Source organism: Sminthopsis crassicaudata, chromosome 2, assembly GCF_048593235.1.
Source record: "Sminthopsis crassicaudata isolate SCR6 chromosome 2, ASM4859323v1, whole genome shotgun sequence".
Classification (NCBI taxonomy): domain Eukaryota; kingdom Metazoa; phylum Chordata; class Mammalia; order Dasyuromorphia; family Dasyuridae; genus Sminthopsis; species Sminthopsis crassicaudata.
The window spans coordinates 291861730-291870669 of NC_133618.1; the positions used below are offsets into that span (position 1 = coordinate 291861730).

Sequence of the window (8940 nt, forward strand, 5' to 3'; positions counted from 1 at the left end):
AAAAACATAAAATAAAATGCATAAAAATTACAAAGGAAACCAATTATATTGAAAGATAATTATTAAAATATTTGTTTAAGAATTCCATGATGGTGAAACACACTGATATATTAACAATTACTAGTTAATAATATTAATGACTTATCAGATGCTATTATGATCTCTACAAAAATACAGAATTGAACTGAAATGATACAGGGGAAAGGAAAAGAAAAAAGGACCTTAAAAAGGAAGTAGCTCTCAACTTGGCTAAGATGACAGGAAAAGATAATAACAAATATTGGAGGGGATGTGGGAAAACAGGTACACTGATACATTGTTGGTGGAACTGTGAACAGATCCAGCCATTCTGGAGAGTGATTTGGAATTATGCTCAAAAAGTTATCAAACTGTGCATACCCTTTGATCCAGCAGTGCTACTACTGGTCTTATATCCCAAAGAGATCTTAAAGGAGGGAAAGGGACCCACATGTGCAAAAAATGTTTGTGGCAGCCCTCTTTGTAGTGGCCAAAAACTAGAAACTGAGTGGATGCCCATGAATTAGAGAATGACTGAATAAATTGTGGTATATGAATGTTATGGAATTAGATCGTTCTATAAGAAATGACCGGCAGGATGATTTCAGAAAGGCCTGGAGAGATTTACATGAACTGATGTTGAGTGAAATGAGCAGCACCAGGAGATCATTGTACATGGCAACAAGACTTTTCGATGATCAATTCTGATGGACGTGGCTTTCTTCAATAATGAGATGATTCAGACCGGTTCCAAGGATTTTGTGTTGAAGAGAGCCATCCTTATCTGGAGAGAGAAGTGTAGGAACTGAGTGTGGATCACAACATAATACTTGCACTTTTTTGTTGTTTGCTTGCATTTTGTTTTCTTTCTCATTTTTCCATTTTTGATCTGATTTTTCTTGTGCAGCATGATAATTGTGGAAATACCTATAGAAGAATTGTACATGTTTAGCATATATTAGTTTTCTTGCCATATAGGGGAAGGAATGGGAGGAAAGGAGGGGAAAAAAAATTGGAACACTAGGTTTTGCAAAGGTGAATGTTGAAAATTATCTATACATATGTTTTGAAAATAAAAAGGTTTGATGATTTTTTAAAAAGAAAATGGAATGAGCATTGGGAACAGAGGACCTAATAGTGCCTTACACTACTAGGGATACGAAGGATAGAGATAAGAAAGCTATCTCTACCAATGCTGGGCATCACTTTTTCTACAAGTTAGTCTTAGAGAACTGTCAAGAACATAGGTGTCAGACACATGACCTATGCCCCTCTAGAATGGGCCAACCCAGTTTAAATTGTAATTGGAAAATACTGAACAAAATAAATAAAAATACAATAAAATATAAACTAACATTGCATTTTAAAACTAAATTAATATGCAACCTACAGTGATTCTTATAAATAATTTAGCAATAGATACGCAAATCAAACATTTACTGATAATAAATCATAATTTCATGACCCTCACATTCAGCTATAAGACTTCATATGGAGTTTTCATGTTTTCAGAAGCTTTGGCCTAAACTACTAAAAGATTAAGTGAAATAATTGTTCAGGGTCACACACCCAAAATGTGTCAGAGATGAGACTAGCACTCAGGTTTTCCTGGTGAGCTCTGTCTCCACACTATGCCATGACCTTTCTCTCTACTACATAGTAGGTACTCAATAAATGCTTGGTGGACTGAATGGGATTTTAACCTTGGATGGGACCTTAGAACCATCTCATCCAATCCTCTCATCTTACCAAGGAAGAAAAGATAGCTCAGAGAAAATCAATGGTTTACCTAAAATCACAAGTATTGGCCAATACTACTGTTGCCTTGGCAGCTATTAAAGATATGATAGATAGTCTGAAATTCAGCCTCTTCTTTTACCCTGAATTGACCCTCCAGGATCCTACCAGATCTCTCCTGGCATTTATTTTTGATTATATGTAGGCAATGATTTTTTTAGGATCCAGGATTAAGACCTTTTCCCCTTGAAGAGTGAGGCTGTGAAATGTAAAAACAAACCCATTTATCTTTTGCAGTGGAAAACATTTCTGACATTGCAAACAAAGCACATGCTTTCAGGCTCTGCAGTTTGCCCACTGATGCTGGTACAGCCCGGAAAAAACAGAAGGCTCTGGGAGCAAATAATTCAGCATTAGGTGTTTGTATACTGAGGCTACAAACAATCCAAAATCTTAGAATTGTTGTTCAGTTGTTTTATTCATGTCCAACTATTCGTGATCCCATTTAGGTTTTTTATTTTTTTGTTTTTTGACATACTGCAGATATTTGCCACTTTCTTCTTCAGCTCATTTTACAAATGGGGAATTGAGGCAAACTGGGTTAAGTGATTTCTCTAGGGTCACTCAGCTAGTGTCTGAGGCTAGATTTGAACTCATGAAGATGTCTTTCTAATTCCAAGCCTTCTGTTTTTTCCTGGAATGGAGCTTAGAAAAGAGAATATTGGACTGGAGAACATGAAATGTTCAAGATGGAAAAGAAACTATGATCACCATTAAGCAGAGGAAAGAGAATGAGAGAAAGCATGGCATATGTCAATAAGGGAGCAAAATAAACAGAGATCACTTGGGGATTTTGTATACCCTTGACTTACACTGACCAGGATACTGAAGAGTGATTGGAAGAGGTAATGGATGAGAAAGAAGGGGGTGGTTTCATCAGCTGTTGCTAAATGTAACTCATAAATATTTATTCCAATCACTCAGGAAAAATTAGAGAGCAGTCCCTCCCCCCCACTCTCTAAGTTGTTCTACTGTGATTTTTTTTCTTCTCCCCTGCAAGCTCCACTCTAAGGCTATTTATTCTTTTTTATTTTAAATTTATTTATTAAAAGCTTTAATACAGAATGTAAACAATAGGGAAAAAGAGAAAGAAAGAAAAAACATTTGCATGTGCACAATAGAATATAAGAGAAGCTTCAAAATATAAAACAATAACTTTCTATTTCCTATATAGGAAGCCTATATAATAAATACTACACATTGTGTTCAGAGGTGTCTATGTTTGCTTCTTTATACATTTTCTTTTGTTCTATTTATATATGTGCATATTACATACATAAAAATCATAAGCCCAAGTCATTCCATAATTTTCTAAGTCCACCAATTCATCATTTCCTACATCACAGTAATAGTCCACATTTACACTATCTAATTATTTTAAATAGTTTAAAACAATATTAATATGGTTGACATATAGTATACTTTCCCTATTTTTCTCTTTTGATTAAATCTATTTTAGCTTTAATTTTGTTTGAAATCAATAATCACAAAATGGGAACACAAGATTTTGTAAGGCCTAATGTTAGATATATGCATAGATAATTTTATCTATGCATATGCTTTGAAAAATAAAAAGCTGTAACAAATAGGAAAATTTTAAAAATATTAACCTTTCCTATTCAACTAAAAAAAAGAAATTAATAATCATTACTTGTTTCTTTAATAAATTCTACTCCTGATTATTATTATGTTTCTGAGAGTTAGATTATTATTATTATTATGTTTCTGCTAACTCTTCTGCTTTTCCTTCTACCTACTACCTTGTTTTGTTATTATTTACCCTACCTCCCTCTCCAAAATCCCTTTTTAATTCTCTCCCCCTCTCCTTTTTCCTTCTTTATCCCATTCCCATTAAACAATACACCTTTTTATATCTCCCCTTTATCCTATTTCCTCCCCCTCTTATTTCTTTATAAATTTAGAAGACTTTCATCCCCTTCTAAATATATAGTATTGTTCTCTCTTTAATCTATTTCCAGTGTGAGTAGGATTCCAGAACTACCCTACCCCTCCTCCCTCACCTAATCCCTTTGTATCAGTTCTTGATTTCACATCTCATTTGTATAACATAATTACTCTTTTTTACCTTTTCCCACATATTTTTTTTTTTGGAGGCTGGGGTTAAGTGACTTGCCCAGGGTCACACAGCCAGGAAGCGTTAAGTGTCTGAGACCAGATTTGAACTCCGGTCCTCCTGAATTCAAGGCTGGTGCTCTATCCACTGCACCACCTAGCTACCCCTATAATTTTGCTTTTTAGAATCACATCATACTCACCTCTACCCCAACCTTTATTTTGAACCCCCCAATTACCAATGACCACCTTGGACATATGGTTTACATTTTCATGTATAAAATATAGACAGTTTGTCTTTATTGAGTCCCTTGAAATTAATCTTTGGTGTTTACCTTCTATTTCTCTTGAATCTTATATGTCAAATTTCTATTAAGTTCAGGCCCTTTTGCAATAAAATCCGGAAAGTCTGGCAATTTATTGAATATCCTTTTTTTTTTTTTTTTTTTTTTTTTTTTCATTCAGGATTATGCTTAATTTGTGGGTATTCTCAGATCTGTGGAGAAAGAAAGGATTTGTAATCAAAGAAGAACTAAAGTACTTATGGAATGCAAAATGGATAATTTTGATTATATTAAGTTTAAAAAGGTTTTGCACAAACAAAACCCATGCAGAAAAGACTAGAAGGGAAGCAGTAAACTGAGAATTTTATTTTATTTTTTTTAACATATCAGCGTTCTGATCAGGTTTCTTTCTTTTTTTTATTATAATTTTCAAAACATGCATAGACAATCTTCAATATTCATCCCTGCAAAACCTTGTGTTCCAATTTTTTCCCTCCCTTCCTCCCACGCCCCCAGACATTAAGCAATCCAATATATGTCAAGCATGTGCAGCTTCTATACATATTTCCACAATTATCATGCTGCACAAGAAAAATCAGATCAAAAAGGGAGAAAATGAGAAAGAAAAACAAAATGCAAGCAAAGAACAACAAAAGTGAAAATACTATGTTGTCATCCACATTCAGCCCCCACAGTCCTCTCTCTGGGAACAGATGGCTGAATAATTATGGTATATGAATATAATGGATTATTATTGTTCTATAAGAAATTATCATCAGACCACTACATAGCATTTTCAATCCCTTTGTTTTTATCCTCTTGCATTTTTGATTTCCTTCTCAGGTTAATTTTACATTATTTCAAAGTCTAATTCTTCTTGTGTAGCAAAATAACTGTATGGACATATATTTATATTGTATTTAACATATACTTTAACATATTTACATGTATTGGTCTACCTGCTATCTGGGGGAGAGGGTGGGAGGGAGGAGGGGAAAAGTTGGAACAGAAGGTTTGCAAGGCTCAATGTTGAAAAATTACCCATGCATATATCCAGTAAATAAAAAGCTATAACTAAAAAAAAAGAAAAGAAAAGAAAAAAGAAATGATCGTCAGGATGATTTCAGGAAGGTCTGGAAAGATTTGCGTGAACTGATGATGACTGAAGTGAGTAGAACGAAAAGAACACTGTACACAGCAACAAGATTATGTGACGATCAACTGTGATTCACCTGGCTCTTTCCAATAATGTGATGATTGAAGGCAATTCCAATAGACTTGTGATGAAAGTGCCATCCACATCCAGAAAGAAAACTATGGATATTGAATGTGGATCAAAGCATAGTATTTTCATTTTTTGTTATTGTTGTTTGCTTGCTTGTTTTTTTCCCTTTTTACTTCATTTTTTTGGTACAGCATGATGAATATGGAAATATATTTAGAAGAATTGCACATGCTCAACCTATATGGGATTGCTTGCTATCTTGGGGAGGGAATAGGGAAGAAGGGGGGGAAGGGTATTGGAACACAAAGTTTTGCAAAGGTGAATGTTGAAAACTATCTTTGCATATATGTGGGAAAAAATACTATTTAATACAGTCTTGAAATTAGGTACAAAAATAAATCAATTTAAAATTGATGGATAGAATAGGTTGGGAAAGACATGATTTATGCCATAAATTAAAAATAAAACTTAAAAATTATTTCTTGTATTATAAATCAAGACTTTTTTGATATCCTTATATTTTCTCTTCTTGATCTGTTCGGTAGGCCAGTTATTTTTCTTATGATGACTCACATTCTCTTCTATATTTTCATTCTCTATATTGTATTTTATAATTTCTTACTTATTTATTACTCTGTTGACTTTCCCTTGTCCAACTTTAATTTTCAAGGAGTCATTTTCTTGCTTAAGATTCTGAATTTCCTTTTCTAGTTGGTTGACTTTCTTTTTATAATCTTTTTTTCTTGGATTTTTTTAAAAAAAGTTTTTCCTCAGTCTCTCTCATTTTTTTTTTTAAATATTTTTTCAGTTCTATGAATTCTTTTCAGGCAGATAACCATTTAACATCAGTCTTTGGGGTAAGAGAGGCTTTTACTGCATCATTATCTTCCTCTGAAGATAAACTCCCATCTTCCCTATTCTCATCCTAACTTTCTATGATTGGGTTCTTTCTCCTTTACCTGCTTAGTTCTAAAATCTTATTTATAGCAGATTGTAGATGAAATCACCTCTAATCTAGAGGCACAGGAGATGGTGCCTCCTGCCTTAGGTCCTCGTTCAGTTCAACCCTCTGGCCTGGAACAAGAGCTCCGCCCTCCTGTCAGGGACCCAGCCAGCAGCAGCCCTGCCCCACTGCTTCTGCACTCTACAGGTGTGTGCTGGTTCCTTCTTGCCCAGGGCTGCCTCTGGGCAGCACCGCAGGTCTGGTGTCCCTTATCAGCAGAGATTCCCTTAATCTTTCCCAACTCAGATGCCTAGTTCCCCACATAGTTCAGGAGGTGAACATTCCTATAACAGGCCCTAGGTTATCTCCCAATCAACTGGCCCCAGGGCTCACCAATTACTTCTAGAAGGATTTACACTTCACTTGGGCCAAACCTCTCCCTTGGAAGAAACCTTGATCTTCTCCCACTGCCCAAGTGAACCACTGTTCAGCTCTAATTTCTTTGTTTTTATTGCTCTATATTCATCCCAAGGTACTCTTTTGTCTTGTTTGTGGGGGAAATCCGGAGGGATTAGAATTTTCTGATAGACTCTGCCATCTTCCCAGAATCCTTTCCCAAGGTTACTCTTGATTGTCATTTCAACCTGTTTCATTCATATAAAGATGTATGTGTTTGTGTGGATCAGTAGTGGTAACACTGGCAGTGGTGATTTTAGGAAGGCAAACAATATAATTCCTCTAAATCTCTCAAGAGAAGCGCTCACTCCTATCCCCTTAGGGAGGCAACTGTGTAATTTCAGTGGATAAAACCTAGCATAGAGAGGCTGAAAAGGAGAGGAGGGGGGAAGAGAAGGGATTAAGCATTTATTATGCACCTATTTTGTGCCATACAAAACACTGAATACTTTACTGTAAAGTAATTAGTAAAGTTAAAAGCCCATTAGATCCTTTCAACCCTCAGAAGCAGAGGCTATCATCCTTATTTTGTAATTGAGGAGTCTGAGGCAGATAGAAATTAAGTGTCCTGTCCAGGATCACAAAGCTAGTGTGATATGAAGGTAAGTCTTAACTTTAAACTCTAGGACCCTTGATTGCTAATGAGCTATATGACTTTGAACCTATCACTTTCCTTTTTGGGACCTCAATTTCTTCATCAGTAAAATGAACATTTGAACAGGTAAATACCTAAAGGACTACAAATAATAACATCCCATGTACCAATATTCTCCATTCCAAAGTCCCTATCAGTTTTAGCTTCCTGGGTTAGAAACCTATTTGCTCCAAAATCCCATTTAATCCTACCATTCTGTGATTTTAGAGTTGACCAATGGCATAACCTGGAGAGGGAAGGGTTATGGACATGTGGTTGAATGAGATGGGCAATATCCTCTCCTCCTTAATGTAGCCCTGAATGGAAGTCAGGAATAAAAAGCAAGGTAAGGAAATGTTAGTCCAAGACAAGAAGACTTTCTTAAGGCACATCTGCCTTCAAAGAAATCTTTTTAGATAAGATGGCTGGCATTTACCCATATTATATGTTATTGCAAAAAGATTTCTAAACCACAAAGGTTTATAAAAATGGGAATTGAGTGCTGAGATTTGTGGTCCAGAGATTCGATCTTGTACCTGGGATCTAACATTTCCTAGTTAGTTCATTCTGAATAGCATCAGTTTCCACGTCTGTAAACTAGGAATAATAATATTTGTATTCTCTGCTGCCTTATACTCAACTCCATAAAGTTCTATTCTGATGTCTAATCATGGTTGGAGGTGTTTGAATTCTCCAGAATTATGCCCACATATCAGAAACACTGGTTATTAAAAAAAATGTTGAGGATGGTCCCAGTGGAAAACTAAGTCTATGTCAAAAGACCAGCACAAATAATTATAGAAAAGTTCATCACCTGAGTGGCTAGCAAGCAATGAATTCTTTGGACATGACAACCTAAAAAGAAAGATAAGATTTTAAATGATCCTTAGCATTGTGCAACATGTTGTGAAATGATGGGGAAATGGTCAGAGTATATTGAGATATCGGGTCTGGACTGTCTATAAACATTAACTAGGTGGTTGATATTCTATATGTAAGCTCTTTGTACAATGAAAAATGAATGTATATGCTGTTGGGAAAATCTAACCACATCAATAGTGACATTCTCTTGACAAACCCAAGGAGTCATCTTGTCTGGTGCTACTCATGATAAGCATAAGCAAAATGAGTGCCGGGACTGGTACAAACATTTTAAGGAACAAGAAGATTATAGATTTGGAGCTGGAGGGGTAAAAATAGGGAAATGAAAATGATTTTTAGAAGTCATCTAAGCCAATCCTCTATTTTTTTGTAAGGGATTCTAGTTAAGTGATTCAACCAAAATTATAGCAGTAGTAGTAAGATCTGAGATTTTTATCTAAGTCCTCTGCAACTAAATTCACTATACCATGTTGTACCATGAAACTGATCACAATTTTTACCTAAAAATTCCCTTTTTTGGCCTCACTTCGAAAAATCCCAAGAAAAGGAAAACCCCATTTTCCTTGCTATATGCTACATGTTTTATATGTTATAATATAGCATATTAATATAATCTAATATTATAGTG

General features: G+C 35.1%; 1 long non-coding RNA gene across 1 annotated transcript in view; it reads right to left on the reverse strand.

Annotated features, from left to right (window-relative positions):
* Positions 1-201: 201 nt before the first annotated feature.
* Positions 202-8940, reverse strand: part of LOC141556133 (uncharacterized) — a 70039-nt gene continuing 61300 nt past the window's right edge. Inside the window, exons 4-5 of the long non-coding RNA XR_012486439.1 lie at positions 4224-4384; positions 202-945 (exon numbers count right to left, since the gene is read on the reverse strand). This is a non-coding gene — a long non-coding RNA (uncharacterized LOC141556133). The remainder of the gene's footprint in view (positions 946-4223; positions 4385-8940) is intronic.